Source organism: Arachis ipaensis, chromosome B10, assembly GCF_059453495.1.
Source record: "Arachis ipaensis isolate K30076 ecotype BB chromosome B10, ASM5945349v1, whole genome shotgun sequence".
Classification (NCBI taxonomy): Eukaryota; Viridiplantae; Streptophyta; class Magnoliopsida; order Fabales; family Fabaceae; genus Arachis; species Arachis ipaensis.
In genome coordinates this window covers 30,820,587-30,845,146 of record NC_142435.1, presented here as the reverse complement: position 1 = coordinate 30,845,146, position 24,560 = coordinate 30,820,587, and the positions used below count along the sequence as shown (strand labels likewise).

Here is a 24,560-nt window from a genome sequence, read left to right as displayed (position 1 = left end):
ATGCAGATCGTGAGAGGAAAGGTGCCACAGTGGTCCTGCAGAGGAGAAAATTGCGCATGCAAAGCACGCATTGCGGCGATGGGAATTGGTTGCAGATGGCACCAGCACTGCCCAGAGAATCGTGGGTGGGGTGGATGCCGCAACGGCGGTGCAGACGCGAATCACTGCACGCATTCTGAGCAGTGCAACTAACGGCGCGATGCAGCAACGGCAGCTTCACAGGGAGGGGGTTCCGCATGGCGGTGAAGACGATAGTGGTGAAAGCTCCACGACTTGATGACGAAGACGATAGTGGCGGAGGGGATGCGACGCGGCGATCGCAGAGGCGTAATGTGGGCAAGCATGCTTGGCACGTCGTGCAGGGACAGCAATGGTGGAGGCAGAGGATGCAAGCCGGGGTGAGGGAGAACGCAGAGGGGTTGCTGCGGAAGAGGGTTGGGTGACACCTTCCTAAATTCACGTTGCAGCTCTCCTTGGCACGGTTACAAATTCTTATAATTCAAATTTTTTTATTAATTTAGGTCAATTCAATGCTAATTGTAATTAAAATATAATAATTAATTATTATTGGCAATAAGTTGGCAGATAATATATTGGTACCCTATACTTTTTCAATAAAAAATAAAAATAGTCAAAGACTTAAAATTAAAATTTAAAATACATATATTTATTTTTTTTGAACCAAAGAAAGCTCAACACAATAATGTGGAGCAAACGGAAGCACTACATAAAATTACATAAAAATCCTGAAATTTCCGGCATTGTCATCAACAATCAAAAGGATTACTATTGGCCCATTCTTTGTAGCTCAGAATCGTCTTCCTGATTACGAACTCAACACCTGCTTCCTTGTTATTGAAGATCCTAACATTGTGTTCCACTCAAATGTTCCAAATCATTGCAAAGAACCTTGTAAGCCACTTCTTCTGATCTTGTTTTCGCTTATGCCTACCGATCCACCTCTCAAACAATTCCCTTATAGTTCCAAGAATAGTCCAAACTTCACCGAAAGACCTCAACCGAAACACTTCCCTCAATAAAATACATATATTTATTAACATTTGAAATACCTAAAATTAAGATACTTCCAATCACATCTTGACTTGATACATTTATTTGCTGTAAATTAAACTTACATAGTTATTAAAAGAAGTAAGATAAACACGTTTCTGTAAAGAAACTCATGTTTGATATTCTGTCATAAAATATAGTATTTTTTAACATATATAGCTTCGAACAAGATCATACTCACCCTTTTCTAAGAGCATTTAACAAAATATTTATTAGGTTTTGCAAACCTTAGCTTCAAACCAAATAGATTATAAGCGTTATAATCATAAGACTGATAGAAAAAAAAATGAAGCACACAAACATTATGAAAAATAGTGGCATTGAAGCATTTCATCAAACATCAGTTGAGAAAAGATATTTCTAACACAATCATGTCCTAATATATTTCAACACAACAGTCATTTAGCTAAAATAGAAACTAGACATATAACAAACAATTATTATAATTAGTGAGTAGTGACAAATTTCAAGTCATTCACCTCGTTTTAATTGCTCCAGCAATGTGAAAAATGAAATTAAAGACCTAGAAAAAAAACAGAGATCCAAATAAAAAAATGAAGGAAGAAGGAGCAGAACCAATGATAGATGGTGATGATGAAAGAACGCGGGCAGAGATGAGAAAAACCAAACTATGCAGCAGCGACATCAAAACAAAGATTGGCGAAGGGGATGCAGCAGGGACGGTAACCAACACTAAACGACGACGCGACGACGACGACAAACTCACACGAGCAACAAGACGCGACGATGCAGTGTAGGAAAGCCATAAACGGAGGCGACGACGCAGTGATGGAGACACACAAGAGCCGACAAGACAAGGCAAAGGAGTCGGTGATCATTACAACAACCATGCAGTGGCGGTGCCCAATGATTTTTTTTTAGTGTGAGACAGTGAGAGAGTGCCTCTAGAAGGCGAGGCTGAGTGAGATTGAGAGAGATGAATGGATTCTTCGATCATTTAGGTTAGGAATTTTTTTCAAAACCAACAAATTGACATCGTTTAGGGGGGGATAGTAGGTTAAAAAAACATCAGTTTTTTTTTCTTCTATGGTCAGATTTCTCAGTCGGACCGACTTTATAATGAGTTCATCGATTTTCGATCAAACCAGTAAATTCAGTCTGATTTTGATAGCTATGAATATGACACTCTCACACACTTAATTACGATATCCTTTTTTAAATGTCCATTGATAAAAGATATTTGCAAAAATATAAAAAATTAATATAAAATAATTTAAAATTATTTTTTATATTTTTAATTATTATTTATTATATTTTGTATTTTTTGATTATTAGAATAATCGAATAATATTAAATATAATAAATATGTAATTATAAATATTACTTACGTAAATTAAATAAAATAAAATAACTTTAAATTATTGTCTTTCTAATATTATCGTTAAATAATCGATTCCACCATTTTATATTTACCTATATTGAATATGCATAATTAAAAATATTTTAATAAATAAAACAGTAGAACTCATTTTTTTTATTAGTTAAAATTTAAAAACGTACCTCTAAAAATTCAAGAATTATACATTTAAATTTCATATTCGTTTGATAATTGATTTTTTTTCTACGTATTTAATATGGAGTAAAATTAATTGCATATTGAAAGTCACAAAACACCATTACGAAGGAATAAGGAGATGCTAAAGTCATTTTAGGAGATTTGTAGCAACACCGCCAAAAACAATAGTAATAATAATGGGTTAGAATCTGTTTAATTCCTCTCAAATGATCTTCATGTGGTATGAGGTATTGCATTGTGTAAAAAAAATTTGCAAACCTTATTCAAGCTTATTAATTAACTAAATGGTACTATCTTTTATCCAAAAATATATCTGGAAACATGCTGACTTGTATAGAGTATAATATGAATTATATTCACGTAGAATTTTGAGTAAATTTTATACGAATTTATCTATTTCTTTTAAATATTATAAATAAAAGGTTTAACATCTTTTTAAAGTATGTCATTGAATTTTAATTTTTATATCTTTTGTATTTCAACTGATTTGATTGTTGGAATCTCTCACAAATATACTTGATCTATAGAAACGTTAATCTAAAATAAGAAAATTATTCACCATAATCCTATATTTTATTCTTATAAATTTATGTTCTATGATTATAATTATGAGAGGTAATTTTTCACCTTCCAAATACTAAATATGGAGTTTTCCATAAATAGAAGTAGTTACTCACCTAATGAACTAATTAAGATCCATGATAACTAGTATTATAGCTAACTACGCAGCTCATAAATACTTGTACTAATTGTATGATCTATAATTCTATATAATACATCTTTAATTTTAACAAGCCCGAGAAATCTCTATAAGCCAAGATAGTTTATTATGTCTCTCAGCAATCGCTTTTATTTATTACTCACATCATAAACATGGTATGGAAATTATTTATAAAAATCTTTTTCCTTAAAAAAGTGGATCGTGTCTAATTTGATATTCAGCAAGAGATATGAATGGCGTATGGTAGAGACATTTTAAATCTAGCATCATATATATTCGTTATCTATTTTAATAATTTGGTGCATGTACATCATCATCTTATGCAGACAAAGGGCATCGATGACTTGATTACTTAATTCCAAATAATTATGTAGTTTGTTTTGACAATCTTAGATATACTCGATGCTAAACGGGTTTGTTTGACTTTGAATGTTATCATGTTTAGTATATGTGACAATTAATTTGGTTGGCCAGTAGTTACTTTAATCGTCTGTTTAGACGATTCAAATTAGATTCATAGTGAATTAATCATTGATTTAGGAGATATTATGAAAAAAAATGTGTAATATATTTGACATAAATCACATTAATATATGATTATTATTACAATAAATATAGCGGCAAAATTGTACAGAAAGAATGCACTGTTAGTTATTTTGATAATTATTCCTTGTCTCTCTTCTCTTATTCTATGCTAGATGTTTTCTTTAAATTCCATGTGAATGATCCTTAAGGTGCCTTAAGATAAGATTAGGAAGGATTCTTCAGATAGAATATTATATACTAAATTATGAATGTCTACTAACTAACAACCCCCCGCCCCCTCCCCAACCCAGAAATAAATAAATAAATAAAAATAATTAGCATGTACTGATTTTTTTATCAGTTATAAACTTACACCAAAAGAAATAAATAATTAAATTTTAAATCTATTATATATTTTTAATTTTACCATCAAAATGTACCACATGTCACTTTCTCATTGTAATTAGAATCAAATTTTTCTCTCCAAAATCTATTATATATTTCTAATTTTACAACCAAAATGTGCCACATATCACTTTCTCATTGCAATTGGAATCAAATCTATCTCTCCAAAATCTATTATATATTTATATATATATCTCTAATTTTACAACCAAAATATGCCACATGTCACTTTTTCATTGCAATTGGAATCAAATCTTTCCCTCCAAAATTAAGAAATTATCCTCTCCTCTTTATTAATTTTACAACCAAAATATGTCACATGTCACTCTCTCATTATAATTGAAATTAAATCTTTTCCTTCAAAATTAAAGAATTCTTCCCTCCTCCTTACTAATTTTACAACCAAAATATACCATATCCCGTATGTCACTCCCTCATCGCAATTGAAATCAAATCTTTCCCTCCAAAATTAAAGAGTTCTCCCCTCCTCCCACTACGAGAGGCGGAGGATACTGGCCAAAAATTGCCGGCCGTTCATCCAATTGCCGCAGATAACAGATATACCAGCCATTGTAATTCCACTGCCGCATCATTTGATTGATTAGCGGCTACTGCATGAAGAACCGCCGGTAATCAGAACCTTTATATCAATTTTCATTTATTCAATCTCTTTTTTATCTTATAACCAACACCCCCTCCCTTAACATCTGCCGAAATCCCTAATCCCTAATCCCTGCTCTACTCTGCACCTCTGCGTGGTTATGGAGTCGCGCGACTGCCATCCATCCTTTTCTCCCCGGCGTCAACCTTTTGCCTCTCCTCCACAAGCACAATGCGTGAAATCTCTGCTTCCTCCTCCACGGTGTGCAAAATTCGTAGTCTCCGCTCCACTGTGCGATTCTGTGTCGTCGTGGAGTCGACCTCGTGGCTGCCCATTGGTGCACGAAATTGTGATCATCAACAATGGCGCCAAAAACTTGGTGCTCTCAAACGTGAATCACACTTTGTCACAATTTCGCACAACTAACTAGCAAGTGCACTGAGTCGTCCAAGTAATAATCCTTACGTGAGTAAGGGTCGATCCCATGGAGATTGTCGACTTGAAGCAAGCTATGGTCATCTTGTAAATCTTAGTCAGGAGGATTCAAATGGTTATGGAGTTTAAGGTGATGAAAATAAACATAAAGTAAAGATAGAGATACTTATGTAATTCATTGGTGGATTTCAGATAAGCGTATGAAGATGTTTTGTCCCTTTCGTCTCTCTGCTTTCCTACTGTCTTCATCCAATCATTCATACTCCTTTCCATAGCAAGCTGTATGTTGGGCATCACCGTTGTTAATGGCTACAATCCCGTCCTCTCAGTGAAAATGTTCAACGCACTCTGTCACAGCACAGCTAATCATCTGTCGGTTCTCGATCATGTCGGAATAGAATCCAATGATTCTTTTGCGTCTGTCACTAATGCCCAACACTCACGAGTTTGAAGCTCGTCACAGTCATTCAATCCTTGAATCCTACTCGGAATACCACAGACAAGGTTTAGACTTTCCGGATTCTCAAGAATGGCCGCCAATGGATTCTAGCTTATACCACGAAGATTCTGATTAAGGAATCCAAGAGATACACACTCAATCGAAGGTAGAACGGAGGTGGTTGTCAGGCACACGTTCATAGGTGAGAATGATGATGAGTGTCACGGATCATCACATTCATCAAGTTGAAGAACAAGTGATATCTTAGAACAAGAATAAGCTGAATTGAATAGAAGAACAATAGTAATTGCATTAATACTCGAGGTACAGCAGAGCTCCACACCTTAATCTATGGTGTGTAGAAACTCTACCGTTGAAAATACATAAGAACAAGGTTCAGGCATGGCCGTGAGGCCAGCCCCCAAAACGTGATCTAAGATAGCATAAGACTACTCAAAGATGAAAATACAATAGCAAAAGGTCCTATTTATAGAGAACTAGTAGCCTAGGGTTTACAAAAATTAGTAATTAATGCAGAAATCTTCTTCCGGGCCCACTTGGTGTGTGCTTGGGCTGAGTATTGAAGAAATTTCGTGTAGAGACTTCTCTTGGAGTTAAACGCTAGCTTTTGTGCTAGTTTGGGCGTTTAACTCCAGCTTTTGTGCCAGTTTTGGAGTTAAACGCCAGAATTCTTGAGCTGACTTGGAACGCCTGTTTGGGCCATCAAATCTCGGACAAAGTATGGACTATTATATATTGCTGGAAAGCACAGGATGTCTACTTTCCAACGCAATTGAGAGCGCGCCAATTGGGCTTCTGTAGCTCCAGAAAATCCACTTTGAGTGCAGGGAGGTCAGAATCCAACAGCATCTGCAGTCCTTTTTCAGCCTCTGAATAAGATTTTTGCTCAGGTCCCTCAATTTCAGCTAGAAAATACCTGAAATTACAGAAAAACACACAAACTCATAGTAAAGTCAAGAAGAGTGATTTTTATTTAAAAATTAATAAAAATATAATAAAAACTAATTAAAATATACTAAAAACAATGCCAAAAAGCGTATAAATTATCTGCTCATCACAACACCAAACTTAAATTGTTGCTTGTCCCCAAGCAACTGAAAATCAAATAGGATAAAAAGAAGAGAATATACAATGAATTCCAAAAACATCTATGAAGATCAGTATTAATTAGATGAGCGGGGCTTTTAGCTTTTTGCTTCTGAACAGTTTTGGCATCTCACTTTATCCTTTGAAGTTCAGAATGATTGGCATCTATAGGAATTCAAAATCCAGATAGTGTTATTGACTCTCCTAGTTAAGTATGTTGATTCTTGAACACAGCTGCTTTATGAGTCTTGGCCGTGGCCCTAAGCACTTTGTTTTCCAGTATTACCACCGGATACATAAATGCCACAGACACATAACTAGGTGAACCTTTTCAGATTGTGACTCAGCTTTGCTAGAGTCCCCAATTAGAGGTATCCAGGGTTCTGAAGCACACTCTTCTTTTTGCTTTGGACCTCGACTTTAACCGCTCAGTCTCAAGTTTTCACTTGACACCTTCACGCCACAAGCACATAGTTAGGGACAGCTTGGTTTAGCCGCTTAGGCCAGGATTTTATTCCTGTGGGCCCTCCTATCCACTGATGCTCAAAGCCTTGGATCCTTTTTATCACCCTTGCCTTTTGGTTTAAAGGGGTATTGGCTTTTTCTGCTTGCTTTTTTTTTTGCAAGCTTTTCACTGCTTTTTCTTGCTTCAAGAATCAATTTTATGATTTTTCAGATCATCAGATAACATTTCTCCTTTTCCTTTCATTCTTTCAAGAGCCAACAATTTTAACATTCATAAACAATCAAATTAAAAAATATGCACTGTTCAAGCATTCATTCAGAAAAACAATAGCATTGCCACCACATCAAAATAATTAAACTATTTTAAAATTCAAAATTCATGTACTTCTTTTTCTTTTTCAATTAAAAATATTTTTTATTTAAGAAAGGTGATGGATTCATTTTCATAGCTTTAAGGCATAGACACTCATGATCATGTAATAAAGACACAAACATAGATAAACATAAAGCATAATTTTCGAAAAACAGGAAAATAAAGAACAAGGAAGTTAAAGAACGAGTCCACCTTAGTGATGGCGGCTTGTTCTTCTTCTTGAAGATCTTATGGAGTGCTTGAGCTCCTCAATGTCTCTTCCTTGCCTTTGTTGCTCCTCTCTCATGGTTCTTTGATCTTCTCTGATTTCATGGAGGAGGATGGAATGCTCTTGGTGCTCCACCCTTAGTTGTCCCATGTTGGAACTTAATTCTCCTAGGGAGGTATTGATTTGCTCCCAATAGTTTTGTGGAGGAAGATGCATCCCTTGAGGCATCTCAGGGATTTCATGATGAGGAATTTCCTCATGCTCTTGATGAGGTTCTCTTGTTTTCTCCATCCTTTTCTTAGTGATGGGTTTGTCCTCATCAATGAGAATGTCTCCCTCTATGTCAATTCCAACCGAATTGCAAAGGTGACAAATAAGATGAGGGAAGGCTAACCTTGCCAAAGGAGAGGACTTGTCCGCCACCTTGTAGAGTTCTTGGGATATAACCTCATGAACTTCCACTTCCTCTCCAATCATGATGCTATATATCATGATAGCCCGGTCTATAGTAGCTTCGGACCGGTTGCTAGTGGGAATGATTGAGCGTTGGATGAACTCCAACCATCCCCTAGCCACGGGCTTGAGGTCATGCCTTCTTAGTTGAACCGGCTTCCCTCTTGAATCTCTCTTCCATTGAGCGCCCTTTTCACATATGTCCATGAGGATTTGGACCAACCTTTGATCAAAGTTGACCCTTCTAGTGTATGGGTGTGCATCTCCTTGCATCATGAATTCCAACCTTACATTTTCCGGACTAAAGTCTAAATATTTTCCTCGAACCATTGTAAGCCAATTCTTGGGGTCCGGGTTCACACTTTGATCATGGTTCTTAGTGATCCATGCATTGGCATAGAACTCTTGAACCATTAAGATTTCGACTTGTTGAATGGGGTTGGTGAGAACTTCCCAACCTCTTCTTCGGATCTCATGTCGGATCTCCGGATACTCATTCTTTTTGAGCTTGAAAGGGACCTCGGGGATCACTTTCTTCTTGGCCACAACTTCATAGAAGTGGTCTTGATGCACCCTTGAGAGGAATCTCTCCATCTCCCATGACTCGGAGGTGGAAGCTTTTGCCTTCCCTTTCCTCTTTCTAGAGGTTTCTCTGGCCTTTGGTGCCATAAATGGTTATGAAAAATAAAAAGCTTTAGCTTTTACCACACCAAACTTAGAAGGCTACTCATCCTCGAGCAAAAGAAGAAAGAAGAGAGTAGAAGAAGAAGAAATAGAGGAGATGGAGTGGACTTTGTGTTTCGGCCAAGGGGGAGAAGTGGTGTTTAGGTTGTGTGAAAATGAAGGAGTGAAGATGGGTTTATATAGGGGTGAAAGAGTGTGTATGGTTCGGCTATAGAGGGTTGGTTTGGGAGGAAAAGTGGTTTGAATTTGAATGGTGAGGTAGGTGGGGGTTTTATGAAGGATGGATGTGAGTGGTGAAGAGAATGGTGGGATTTGATAGGTGAGGGGTTTTTGGGGAAGAGGTATTGAGGTGATTGGTGAATGGGTGAAGAAGAGGGAGAGAGTAGTAGGGTAGGTGGGGATCCTGTGGGGTCCACAGATCCTGAGGTGTCAAGGATATCTCATCCCTGCACCAAGTGGCGTGCAAAATGCCCCTTTCTGCCAATCCTGGTGTTAAACGCCAGGCTGCTGCCCATTTCTGGCGTTTAACGCCAGTTTCTTGCCCATTCCTGGCGTTAAACGCCAGTCTGGTGCCCTTTTCTGGCGTTAAACGCCCAGAATGAGGCCAGACTGGGCGTTTAACGCCCATTCTGCTACCTTTACTGGCGTTTAAACGCCAGTAACTGTCTCCTCCAGGGTGTTCTATTTTTCATTCTGTTTTTCACTTTGTTTTTGCTTTTTCAATTATTTTTGTGACTTCACATGATCATCAACCTACAGAAAACATAAAATAACAATAGAAAATAGAAATTTAACATAGATAAGTAAAAATTGGGTTGCCTCCCAACAAGCGCTTCTTTAATGTCAATAGCTTGACAGTGGCTCTCATAGAGCCTCACAGATGTTCAGAGCAATGTTGGAACCTCCCAACACCAAACTTAGAGTTTGAATGTGGGGGTTCAACACCAAACTTAAAGTTTGGTTGTGGCCTCCCAACACCAAACTTAGAGTTTGACTGTGGGGGCTCTGTTTGACTCTGTATTGAGAGAAGCACTTCATGCTTCCTCTCCATGGTTACAGAGGGATATCCTTGAGCCTTAAACACAAGGGAGTCTTCATTCACTTGAATGATCAATTCTCCTCTGTCAACATCAATCACAGCCTTTGCTGTGGCTAGGAAGGGTCTGCCAAGGATGATGGATTCATCCATACACTTCCCAGTCTCTAGGATCATGAAATCAGCAGGGATGTAATGGTCTTCAACCTTTACCAAGACATCCTCTACAAGTCCATAAGCCTGTTTCTTTGAATTGTCTGCCATCTCTAGTGAGATTCTTGCAGCTTGTACCTTAATGATCCCTAGCTTCTCCATTACAGAGAGAGGCATAAGGTTTATGCTTGACCCTAGGTCACACAAAGCCTTCTTAAAGGTCATGGTACCTATGGTACAAGGGATTGAGAATTTTCCAGGGTCCTGTCTCTTTTGAGGTAATCTCTGCCTAGTCAAGTCATCCAGTTCTTTGATGAGCAATGGAGGTTCATCCTCCCAAGTCTCATTACCAAATAACTTGGCATTTAGCTTCATGATTGCTCCAAGGTATTTAGCAACTTGCTCTTCAGTAACATCTTCATCCTCTTCAGAGGAAGAATACTCATCAGAACTCATGAATGGCAGAAGTAAATTCAATGGAATCTCTATGGTCTCAGTGTGAGCCTCAGATTCCCATGGTTTCTCATTAGGGAACTCCATGGAGGTCAGCGGACATCCATTGAGGTCTTCCTCAGTGGGAATCACTGCCTCTTTCTCCTCTCCATGTTCGGCCGTGAGGGTTGTGGTTATGGCCTTGCACTCTCTTTTTGGATTCTCTTCTGTATTGCTTGGGAGAGTGTTAGGAGGGAGTTCAGTAATTTTCTTACTCAGCTGACCCGATTGTGCCTCCAAATTTCTAATGGAAGACCTTGTTTCAGTCATGAAACTTTGAGTGGTTTTGATTAAATCAGAGACAATGGTTGCTAAGTCAGAGTGGCTCTGCTTAGAATTCTCTGTCTGTTGCTGAGAAGATGATGGAAAAGGCTTGCCATTGCTAAACCTGTTTCTTCTACCATTATTGTTGTTGAAACCTTGTTGAGGTCTCTGTTGATCATTCCATGAGAGATTTGGATGATTTCTCCATGAAGGATTATAGGTGTTTCCATAGGGTTCTCCCATGTAATTCACCTCTTCCATTGCTGGGTTCTCAGGATCATAAGCTTCTTCTTCAGAGGAAGCTTCCTTAGTACTGCCTGTTGCTGCTTGCATTCCAGACAGACTTTGAGAAATTATATTAACTTGTTGGGTTAATATTTTATTCTGAACCAATATGACATTCAGAGTATCAATCTCAAGAACTCCCTTTTTTCTGAGTTGTCCCATTATTCATAGGATTCCTTTCAGAGGTGTACATGAATTGGTTATTTGCAACCATTTCAATGAGTTCTTGAGCTTCTGCAGGCGTCTTCTTCAGATGAAGAGATCCTCCAGCAGAGCTATCCAATGACATCTTGGATAGTTCAGACAGACCATCATAGAAGATTCCTATGATGCTCCATTCTGAAAGCATGTCAGAAGGGCACCTTCTGATCAATTGCTTGTATCTCTCCCAAGCTTCATAGAGGGACTCACCATCCTTCTGTCTAAAGGTTTAGACTTCCACTCTAAGCTTACTCAATTTTTGAGGTGAAAAGAACTTTGCCAAGAAGGCATTGACTAGATTTTCCCAAGAGTTCAGGCTTTCTTTAGGTTGTGAATCTAACTATGTCCTAGCTCTGTCTCTTACAGCAAAAGGAAAGAGCATAAGTCTGTAGACTTCAGGGTCAATCCCATTGGTCTTGACAGTGTCACAGATTTGCAAGAATTCAGCTAAGAACTGATGAGGATCTTCCAATGGAAGTCCATGAAACTTGCAATTCTGTTGCATTAGAGAAACTAATTGAGGCTTAAGCTCAAAGTTGTTTGCTCCAATGGCAGGGATTAAGATGCTTCTCCCATAGAAATCAGGAGTAGGTGCAGTAAAGTCACCAAGCACCTTCCTTGCATTGTTGGTATTGTTGTTGTTTTCGACTGCCATGGTTTCTTCTTCTTTGAAGAGTTCTGTTAGGCCCTCTAAAGAGAATTGTTCTTTAGCTTCTCTTAGCTTTCTCTTCAAGGTCCTTTCAGGTTCAGGATCAGCTTGAACAAGTATGCCTTTATCTTTGTTCCTGCTCATATGAAAGAGAAGAGAACAAGCAAGTAGGGAATCCTCTATGTCACAGTATAGAGATTCCTTGAGGTGTCAGAGGAAAAGAAGAATAGAAGGAGGTGGTAGATGGAGGAGAATCCGAACATATACAGAAGGAGGGAGTTCGAATTGCACCTTGATGAGGAGTCTTAGTCCTTTAAATCGAATGATGTGAGAAGAGGGGAAGAATTTTCAAAAATTAATTAAAAGATTTTAAAAAGAAATTTGAAAATTTGATTGAGATTTTCGAAAACTAAGGTTGGGAAAGAAATAAAGTGATTTTTGAAAAAGATTTTGAAATTAGAAAAAGATATGATTGAAAAAAAAATTAATTTTGAAAAAGATGTGATTGAAAAGATATGTTTGAAAATATATGATTTGAAAATCAAATTAAAAAAAAGAGAAAGTTTTGAAACTAAAGTTGATTACTTGACTAACAAGAAATTAGAAGATATGATTCTGAAATTTAAAATTTAATCCTTTCTTAATAGGCAAGTAACAACTTGAAAATTTTTAAAGTAAATCTTTAATTTTAGCAAGGATTTTTGAAAATAGTAAAAATAAATATAAAATGGAAAGAAATTGATTTTGAAAGAGATATGATTGAAAAGATATGATTTGAAAAAGATTTGATTTTGAAAAAATATGAAAACTTGAAAAAAATTGTGAATTAAAAACAAAATCTTCCCTCTAGTATCATCCTGGCGTTAAACGCCCAGAATGGTGCCCATTCTGGCGTTTAACGCCCAAATCTCTACCTTTTTGGGTGTTAAACGCCCAGCCAGGTGCCCTGGCTGGCGTTTAAACGCCATTTTTCCTTCTTCATTGGGCGTTTTGAACGCCCAGCTTTTTCTGTTTGATTCCTCTGCTGAATGTTCTGAATCTTCGATTCTCTGTATTATTGACTTGAAAAGACACAATTTTGAAAATATTTTTGGATTTTTAATGATGAGAAACAATAAAAATACAACTAAGATCAAATAAACAATGCATGCAGGACACCAAACTTAAAATGTTTGTATACTAAGGACTATAACAATGTAAAAAATGCATATGAAAAACAACAAAACACACTAAACAAGAGAATTTAAAGATCATAGCAAGGAAATCAACAAGAACAACTTGAAGATTAATGAAGAACATGCATGAATTCAAAAAATGCAAGAAGAACAGAAACATGCAATTGACACCAAACTTAATACTAGACTCAAACAAGAAACATAAAATATTTTTGGTTTTATGATTTTAAAATTTTTTTTGTATTTTTCGAAACTTATATGGAAAAGAAAATAAAGAGAATCAAAACTTTTAATAAGAATTCCAGGAATCATGTAATGTTAGTCTAAAGCTTCAATCTAAAAAGATTAGACTTGTTTGGCCAAGCTTCAGCAGGACATTACATTCAATAGCTAAATTGATGAGAATCAATCAGCTTTTGTGATGGTGGAAACATCACCTTGAAACTCTAGAATTCATTCTTAAAAATTCTGAAGAAAAGATACCTAATCTAAGCAACAAGATGAACCGTCAGTTGTCCAAACTCGAACAATCCCAGGCAACGGCGCCAAAAACTTGGTGCACGAAATTGTGATCATCAACAATGGCGCCAAAAACTTGGTGCTCTCAAACGTGAATCACACTTTGTCACAATTTCGCACAACTAACCAGCAAGTGCACTGGGTCATCCAAGTAATAAACCTTACGTGAGTAAGGGTCGATCCCACGGAGATTGTCGGCTTGAAGCAAGCTATGGTCATCTTGTAAATCTCAGTCAGGCGGATTCAAATGGTTATGGAGTTTAAGGTGATGAAAATAAACATAAAGTAAAGATAGAGATACTTATGTAATTCATTGGTGGATTTCAGATAAGCGTATGAAGATGCTTTGTCCCTTTCGTCTCTCTGCTTTTCTACTGTCTTCATCCAATCATTCATACTCCTTTCCATGGCAAGCTGTATGTTGGGCATCACCGTTGTCAATGGCTACAATCCCGTCCTCTCAGTGAAAATGTTCAACGCACTTTGTCACAGCACGGGTAATCATCTGTCGGTTCTCGATCATGTCGGAATAGAATCCAGTGATTCTTTTGCGTCTGTCACTAACGCCCAACACTCGCGAGTTTGAAGCTCGTCACAGTCATTCAATCCTTGAATCCTACTCGGAATACCACAGACAAGGTTTAGACTTTCCAGATTCTCAAGAATGGCCGCCAATGGATTCTAGCTTATACCATGAAGATTCTGATTAAGGAATCCAAGAGATACACACTCAATCGAAGGTAGAACGGAGGTGGTTGTCAGGCACACGTTCATAGGTGAGAATGATGATGAGTGTCACGGATCATCACATTCATCAAGTTAAAAAACAAGTGATATCTTAGAACAAGAATTAGCTGAATTGAATAGAAGAACAATAGTAATTGCATTAATACTCGAGGAACAGCAGAGCTCCACACCTTAATCTATGGTGTGTAGAAACTCTACCGTTGAAAATACATAAGAACAAGGTTCAGGCATGGCCGTGAGGCCAGCCCCCAAAACGTGATCTAAGATAGCATAAGACTACTTAAAGATGAAAATACAATAGCAAAAGGTCCTATTTATAGAGAACTAGTAGCCTAGGGTTTACAGAAATCAGTAATTAATGCAGAAATCTTCTTCCGGGCCCACTTGGTGTGTGCTTGGGCTGAGTATTGAAGCATTTTCGTGTAGAGACTTCTCTTGGAGTTAAACGTCAGCTTTTGTGCCAGTTTGGGCGTTTAACTCCAGCTTTTGTGCCAGTTTTGGAGTTAAACGCCAGAATTCTTGAGCTGACTTGGAACGCCTGTTTGGGCCATCAAATTTCGGGCAAAGTATGAACTATTATATATTGCTGGAAAGCCCAGGATGTCTACTTTCCAACGCAATTGAGAGCGCGCCAATTGGGCTTCTGTAGCTCCAGAAAGTCCACTTTGAGTGCAGGGAGGTCAGAATCCAACAGCATCTGCAGTCCTTTTTCAGCCTCTGAATCAGATTTTTGCTCAGGTCCCTCAATTTCAGCCAGAAAATACCTGAAATCACAGAAAAATACTGATGAGAGAACTTTTGCATGGTCTAGAAAAATGTGGATAAATCCTCGTTGCAAGTATAGTTTCTAAACCTTCAAAAGTCCTTTCATACAAACGTTTTGGGTGTCACAAGTAACAAACCCCTTAAAAATTGTTAACCGAGTATTCAAACCTCGGGTCGTCTTCTCAAGGAACTGCAGGGAAGTATGTTCTTATTATTGGCTATAAAGGTTGTGATTGGGGTTTAGAAGATGAGAAGCAAGTGATTTAAATGACAAGTAAAGTAGATGGCAATTAAAATAAATAAATACTATAAAGCAACTTTTGGCAAGGTAAGGGAAATTGGAAGTCCAACTTAGTTATCTCTCTCAACAATAATGAAAGTTGAATCTAAATTGTACTTAGTTAACCTTTACTAAAGCAAATGAAAGTCAAGGGACTAATTAGTTTGACATTCGAATCCTATTTATTTCCTAAGAAAAAGTTGGGATTATTGAAGTTCAGTTTAATTAGCAAGATAACGATTATCAATTATGCTGAGTTTGACAACTGTTGAGTTATTGATTTCTTAACCAAGACCAAAAAGAGAAAAAGTAAATTGCTGGAATAGAATATCTTCAGATTGGAAACAATGGTAACACAAATTAAAGAGAAATCAATCAATAACTGAAATACCTCAAATATCATTATTAATTCAAATCATAATATGGAAAGGGTTCATAAGTCAAGTTGGCAACATTTATAAGTACGCATAAAAGCATTAAAGTAAATATTAAACCTGGATCAAGAGTCACTCTTACAAACTAAGAGAAGTCCTAAATCCTAATCCTAATCCTAAGAGAGAGAGGAGAGAACCTCTCTCAAACTAAATCTAAATCATGGAAAGTGAAAATTGGCGAGCTCCACTGAATGGATGCGTTTCCCCACTTCATAACCTTTGGTCTATGCCTTCTGGACTTGGATTTGGGCCAAAAAGGGCTTCAGAATTTTCTATCAGCGTTTTCTGTAATTTCTGGTGCGTGGCCTCTGTCACGCGTCCGCGTGGGTCACGCGGTCGCGTCATTCGGAGCATTTCCTTGCCACGCGGTCGCATCAGTCATGCGACCGCGTCATGTGCGTTCTGCTTAAGGCGCGCGGTCGCGTCAGTCATGCGGCCGTGTCGCTGCTGATTCGCGCTTGGCACGCGATCGCTTCGTCCATGCGATCGCGTGGATGCCAGTTTCTTCAGAAGCTCCGTTTGGTGCTTTCCTTCCATTTTTGTATGTTTTCTTTCCATCCTTTAAGTCATTCCTACCTTAGAAGATCTGAAACTACTCAACACACTAATCACGGCATCGAATGGAAATAAAGGTAATTAAAATAATTAATATTAAAGCATAGGAAACATGTTTTTCACATACATCACATAATAAGGAAAGGAAAGTAAAACCATGCAATTAATATGAATAAGTGGGTGAAGAGTTGATAAAAACCACTCAAATGAGCACAAGATAAACCATGAAATAGAGGTTTATCAACCTCCCCACACTTAAACAATAGCATGTCCTCATGCTAAGCTCAAGAAAAACTATAAAGATGAAGAGGAATGGTAGGATGTATGAAATGCAACCTATCTATATGAATGCAACTACATGCAAAAAATGTTTTTACCTACTTGGTTAAAAGTAAATAAGTTCCCCAAGACAAACATAAATCAGATTTCACTAATTCAAATCATATAAAGTAAAGACAAGTAAACTTGTAAGAAGATAGCTCATAAAAGCAGGGAACATAGAATTATGCATTGAACCCTTACAGGTAGTGTATATGCACTCTAATCTCTCAAGTGTATAGGGTAATTCACTCTACTCTTCTCTAATCATGCTTTCTAAACTTTGTTCTTCATCTAACCAATCAACAAATATTTAGCATACCAATGCAAACATCATGAGGTCTTTTCAAGGTTGTAATGGGGCTGAGGTAAAGGTAAGGATATATGTATGGCCAAGTGAGCTATAATATGAATCTTCAATTAACCTAAGCTCTTACCTAATATACATATACTCTATATACTTTTAAATTCATGCCTAGCTACCCATAATTTTCACTTTTGTATAATTTCCATACTCATGTACCAAATTTTAATTTTTTTATCACATGTGCATTGATCTTTTATTAACTTAACATTGGGGTAATTTTGTCTCCTTATTTATTTATTTATATTATATATATTATATTTTTTTTCTTTTTTTCTTTTTCTCTTTTTCTTTTTCTTTTTTTTTTGTAGAGAAATAAACATAACTTATCAATGCACATGGATTTTTTATTATTTTTCTATTTTGGTTTTTTATGAGTAGGTTCCCAAATTCCTAATAAATTAGAAACATGTTACATTCCCTTATTAACCCATGTTCCCATAATTTCCCCACACTTATTTGATACACAATTTCTATCTTAAGCTAACCAAAGATTTAATTGGGATAATTAATTTGTTTTCCGCTTAAGGCTAGTGATGTGGTAAAATATAGAACAAAAGGGGATTTAAAGGCTCAAGGGGGCTAACAAGGGTGATGTGAAAGGTAGGTTATTTTTTGGGATAAGTGAGCTAAACAAGTAATGGCCTCAATCATATGCAAGCATGTAAATATACTAAATAATGGACATATAGAATGGAACAAAACTAAGATTGCAATCATAGAGAAGTAAACACACAAGAATAAAAATTTATGGTTAAATAATGTAACCCTATAAATAAGCTCAAAATCTCACAGGTTGTGTGTTCTTTGGCTCAAAAAATGTGTTCCAAATACAACTTCTGACAAGTTTAACACAAAAATTTTGATTTTAAATTAGTGAAATTTTTCAAAAATAGGGTCTTACAAAGAAATTTATTATTTTAACCAAGTAGTAACTAAATGCACAAAATCAAATAAATATGCAATCAAACATGCAAATGCAACAACTAACAAGAAAAATAAAATATTGGTGTTGATAAAAAAATACTAACCCATGGAGATCGGTATCGACCTCCCCACACTTAAAGATCGGTGCATGTTAAGATGTGAAAGTGGACGGGTGGCTTCAACTGATGCTTTTCTATAGATTGTGCAGATTGACTTGCCTGTCTCCCCATGTAAACGTCTTCCGATTCTCTTCCGGGTGGCCATCCTGAAAGAAAAAGGGAAGAAGAGTAACCCAGGAATAAAGATAGGAAAATAAATATAGTCTAGGTGGGTTAATGCCAAATAATAAGAGTCTCAATTACATGGTAGCTACAACATGCAAGTGAGAAAATAATAGAAGCCATGGCATACCAGTGGTGCAGAATATGCAACAAAGGGGAGGTGTGTGGGTAATGAAAATATCAATATAAGTTCATGTCAATGCAAGTGAATGTGCAAGTATCATAAAAGATTGGCATTGGCAGATAATTAATATCATCCCACAGTGTAAAACAAGTTACCAAAGTAAATTCAAGAAAAGATGCAATAGTTTGAATAAGAAAAATTTTTTGAACACCAATGGAAAAAAAAATTCAGAAAAGAAAATAAAATTATGCACAAAATTAAAATGCAATGAATGCAAGTATGCAAATAGATTAAAATAAAATAAAATGAAAGATAATAAGAATGTGAAGGGAAAGAAGGGAAGAAGAAGTAAGTAAGAGAGGAGGGAGGAAAAATTAGGATTAGGGAAGAAAAGATAAGATATTTGGCAAATTAGGATAAGCTGTGCGGCGCAGGCGACGCGGTCGCGTGGGGCACGTGGTCGCGTGAGATGGACTGTGCGTCCAGCGCCAGTCCAGCACCACTCTAGCACAACTTTCGGCTGTGCACCATTATTACGTCGAAATCTTGGTCACGCGGCCGCGTGGGGCACGCGGTCGCGTGGGAGGCCATTATTCCCATATGACGCGGTCGCGTCAGCGATGCGATCGCGTGGGGTGAATTGTGCCATTGGCATGCCTCCAGCCCTGCTCCTGCGTAACTCTCTGTTCAATTCTTTTCTTCCAAAACGCGCACTGGTGACGCGGACGCATCAGCGACGCTGCCGCGTCGCGTGCGTTGTTTTTTTTTTTGTTTTTTTTATATGCATGAGAAATGCAGAATGCAATGATGAATGAGATGCAACATTCCAGGTTCAATATAATAAACTAAAATAAAACTTGAAAACAAAAAAAACGAAATAAAAATTGAAAAATGAACGATCATACCATGGTGGGTTGTCTCCCACCTAGCACTTTTAGTTAAAGTCCTTAAGTTGGACATTAGATGAGCTTCCTGCTATGGTGGCTTGTGTTTAAATTCATCTAGAAATCTCTACCAATGTTTGGAATACCGGCAGCCTCCGGGGTCCCAAACTAGGCATGTGAAGCTTCTGAGCAGCTTCAACCAGATTTTCAGGCTCTCGGGGTGATGAATATCAGAATATTTTCCAGGATCCCAAACTTTGGTTCTGAATCCGCCTTCGTTTTGATATATATTTTTCCATCCCGGCGGTTTAGAAGGTAGATTCTCACCATAGTAACTAAACGTTTTCTGAGATCCATTCAATTGAGCATGATACCAATCCGTGCACTTCAAGTTGAAGCGTGGAACCTTATTGAACCTTGTACACCAGCTCTGAGCACGAGCCATTTCCCTCTTACTCTTAAAGCCGCAAAGAGCTCTAAGCTGGCCATCTGTTTTAAGCAAACCATATTCAAGTGAATAAGCAAAGTTAAAGGTTAAGGATTGTACCCACTTGAAGCTTGTATTAGGTGGTAATGGCCTTGGGATAGGTGTTTCTGGTGGTTCTGTAAGTTTCACTCCCTTGTGCTCTTCTGTGAATTGCTCCACTTCCTTGCAAGGTTCTACAATTGTATCTGTGTCCTGGTCAAAGTCTTCTATGTCTTCCTCATCACTTGAGTCATAGATTGGAGGTTGAGAGAAATCTACCTCCGCATCATCTTCATATTCACTTAGGGAAGATTCTTCGATCTCAGAGAATTCACTTGCGGATGCAAGTTCATTACTAAGAGAATTTGACTTGTGACTATCATCATCAAGGGAATTTGTGTCCTGGGTTGTTCCGTCTGATTCTTCATAAACAACTTGCCTTGGAGATTGTACAATATCCTCCTTAGCATCAACTGTAGCGTCCTTGACGGAGTTCTCCTCAGTTCTGGATTCCCATGGAGGTTCAGCATCTCCTAGATCTTCAACCAACTCTTCTTCTTGAACAATGACAGCTTCTTCTACTTGTTCTAGAACGAATTCATTCTCTGTCTTATCCACTGGAGTTTCTGGTATTTTCTTCATGCTACGCTCTTCGTTAGACTGTTCACATGGGGCTGTGGCTGATCCTTGTGTATTTGAGCGTCTAGAAACCCATTGAATTACTACTTGCTCCAGTTGTCGAATGGTTGTTTGAAATTTATTTATTGTTTCCTTTAGGCGAACCTCTGCTTCTCGGGTTGCCGGACTTGGACATGATACATAGGAAAGTGGTGGTGATTGGGAGTGATTGGATTGGTACTGGGGTAAAGAAGGATCATATAGTGGCGAATGGTGAAGAGAAGCTTGTGAGTGTGGTGGTTCGAGGTTATGTTGAAAGGATGGTTTATATGCACGGGGTGGGGCTTGTTGGTAGTTACAAGGTTGTCCACCATATCTTTCAGCTGGGTATGCACGGTAGAATGGTCTTTGTCCATGATATCTTGGAAGGTGTTGTTGCCTAAAGGGTTGATTATATCCTCTTGGCTCCATCCATCCTTGATTGGTCGGACCTTGATGCATATTCCTGCTGTAACTTCTATTTCCCTCAACAAAGTTAGAACCAAACTCAAAGCGAGAGGGGTGAGAGTTCATGGTAGCAAATAAAGATAAAAAGAAAAAAAAACAAAAATAAGGAAACAAGCAAAAGAAAAATATTTACAATAACCAATAATAAGGCACACGTTAGCAGTTCCCCGGCAACGGCGCCATTTTGATGAGAGAACTTTTGCGTGGTCTAGAAAATTGCGGATAAATCCTCGTTGCAAGTATAGTTTCTAAACCTTCAAAAGTCCTTTCATACAAATGTTTTGGGTGTCACAAGTAACAAACCCCTTAAAAATTGTTAACCGAGTATTCAAACCTCAGGTCGTCTTCTCAAGGAACTGCAGGGAAGTATGTTCTTATTATTGGCTATAAAGGTTTTGATCGGGGTTTAGAAGATGAGAAACAAATGATTTAAATGACAAGTAAAGTAGATGACAATTAAAATAAATAAATACTATAAAGCAACTTTTGGCAAGGTAAGGGAAATTGGAAGTCCAACTTAGTTATCTCTCTCAACAATAATGAAAGTTGAATCTAAATTCCACTTAGTTAACCTTTACTAAAGCAAAGGAAAGTCAAGGTACTAATTAGTTTGACATTCAAATCCTATTTATTTCCTAAGAAAAAGTTGGGATTATTGAAGTTCAGTTCAATTAGCAAGATAACGATTATCAATTATGCTGAGTTTGACAACTGTTGAGTTACTGATTTCTTAACCAAGACCAAAAAGAGAAAAAGTAAATTGCTGGAATAGAATATCTTCAGATTGGAAACAATGGTAACACAAATTAAAGAGAAATCAATCAATAACTGAAATACCTCAAATATCATTATTAATTCAAATCATAATATGGAAAGGGTTCATAAGTCAAGTTGGCAACATTTATAAGTACGCATAAAAGCATTAAAGTAAATATTAAACCTAGATCGAGAGTCACTCTTACAAACTAAGAGAAGTCCTAAATCATAATCCTAATCCTAAGAGAGAGAGGAGAGAACCTCTCTCAAACTAAATCTAAATCATGGAAAGTGAAAATTGGCGAGCTCCCCTGAATGGATGCGTTTTCCCACTTCATAACCTCTGGTCTATGCCTTCTGGACTTGGATTTGGGCCAAAAAGGGCTTCAGAATTCGCTATGAGCGTTTTCTGCAATTTCTGGTGCATGGCCTCTGTCACGCGTCCGTGTGGATCACGCGGTCGCGTCATTCGGAGCATTTCCTTGCCACGCGATCGGGTCAGTCATGCGACCGCGTCATGTGCGTTCTGCTTAAGGCGCGTGGTCGCGTCAGTCATGCGGCCGCATCGCTGCTGATTCGCGCTTGGCACGCGATCGCTTCATCCATGCGATTGCGTGGATGCCAGTTTCTTCAGAAGCTCCGTTTGGTGCTTTCCTTCCATTTTTGTATGTTTCCTTTCCATCCTTTAAGTCATTCCTACCTTAGAAGATCTGAAACTACTCAACACACTAATCACGACATCGAATAGAAATAAAGGTAATTAAAATAATTAATATTAAAGCATAGGAAACATGTTTTTCACATACATCACATAATAAGGAAGGGAAAGTAAAACCATGCAATTAATATGAATAAGTGGGTGAAGAGTTGATAAAAACCACTCAAATGAGCACAAGATAAACCATGAAATAGAGGTTTATCAAACACACAAACACATAGTAAAGTCCAGAAGAGTGATTTTTATTTAAAAACTAATAAAAATATAATAAAAACTAATTAAAATATACTAAAAACATACTAAAAATAATGCCAAAAAGCGTATAAATTATCCGCTCATCACCCATACATCCACTTCTCATCGTTGTCGAAGAAGAGGAAGATTTCTACTTTGATGCCATAGAAAAAGAAGAAGATTTCTTTGATGAAATGGATGAAAACAGCCATGATGATGGTGGTGTTGCCGATGATGATGCTCTTGATGAGTATGAGATGGTAACCCCTTTTCTTTTTCTGTTTCTATTTATTTGAACCTTTCAGTTATTCATCGAGTTCATATAAAAACCTTTTTTTTTCAAAATTTGTTTATTTAAGAGAAAAAGGGGGGTATTTGTTTTCATACTCATAAGGTGTTTGATGATTGTTGCAGCTCACTAAGGTAACTGATACATCAGCTGCACAAGCAAGGAAGGGAAAAGACATTCAGGGTATTCAGTAGGATAGATTGAACATATCAAGAGATAGTTACAGAGTTACAAGGCTTGAACAGTATAAGAATTATGAGAATATTCTTGCTTCTGGGGATGCTATAAATGAGGTTTCTTTTTTTTTAATATTTTTTGTTTTATCAAACCCTTTTCCTTTGGGATTATGGGGGGCAGGGAAAGATGCAGAAGTAAATTTTGTTTCTTTGTCTCTCAAGATTGCAAAAGGTCTGTGAAGGGTGGAAAATACTATGACTTTTTCTATAATACAAGAATGGTTAAACCTACCATCCTTCATTTTTAGGTTTGTTTGATTTTTCACATGGTGCTCGAACCTTGTTGCTACTTGATTTTATTCCTATTATGTTTGTTATATTGTTGATAAGTATTGTAGTGTTGCTTGATGAGAGTACATGGCTAAAAAGTTAAAAAATGAATGTAATTCTTGATGAAAGCCCCTAATTAACCAGTTGTGGAAGATATAAGCTACTATAGATTCAATATATACATAATATTCGGTGGTTCTGCAGTACTTGTTTGCAGTCTTGTCTTGTACAGTTGCATTTCTTTATATGATTTTATTTTTTATTTCATTATTGAGGAAAGAAAACCGATGATCTTCAAATCTATTATTGTTTTCTCTAGCCCTTTGAATGCTGTACTGGTATGCTATAGAAATTGGATTAAGGTTGTTTTTTTGCTATATACATCAAGATTCAAACATTTATCAATTTTCATTTAACACTCTATTGTTGCTTCTTTTTTTAGTATATGGTTTTATTGATGTAGGTTTGGACAGTTTATTAATTACTTTTCAAGCCTAATGGGTGATGATTTGTTTCATTTTTTGTGGGATTCAGTTGAGAAACTTAGTATGGGCTACTTCAAAACACGATGTCTACCTTATCTCCAATTACTCGGTCATGCATTGGTCATCATTAAGTGGCGATTTGTTGGAGATAATAAATTTTGCTGGACACGTAGCCCTAAGTGAGGTAATGAAATCTCTTACACAGCTTTGTTCAATATTCATGATTTTTAGTTTTAGTTGCATATACATTAATAGTTTTGTCCTTTACACTATGTATCCTTTGGTTTTGTAGAAACATGCTGGAAGTTTGTTGGAAGGATTCTCACAGACCCAGATTAGTACTCTATTCATGTTATTGCAGCCAGTCGTCTGTGGCAGGTGCTTAACATCATATATCAGTTCATATGTTCGTTAGTATTTGGTGCATTTGCATTCTACACGATTCATGTTCTCTCTGTCCACAGCTTGTGGTTGTACAAGCTGACTTGAATCGTCACTTGAAGG

The 24,560-nt window shown here is 37.2% G+C and overlaps 1 non-coding gene and 1 pseudogene across 1 annotated transcript; both read left to right on the top strand.

Moving 5' to 3' along the window:
• The first annotated feature begins 1,625 nt into the window (after nucleotides 1-1,625).
• LOC107620461 (uncharacterized) lies at nucleotides 1,626-24,471 on the top strand (annotated as a pseudogene).
• Nucleotides 11,598-11,705, top strand: LOC148579567 (small nucleolar RNA R71). Its single transcript, XR_015896404.1, has one exon. It is a non-coding gene; the product is annotated as a small nucleolar RNA R71 (small nucleolar RNA).
• Nucleotides 24,472-24,560: the final 89 nt, after the last annotated feature.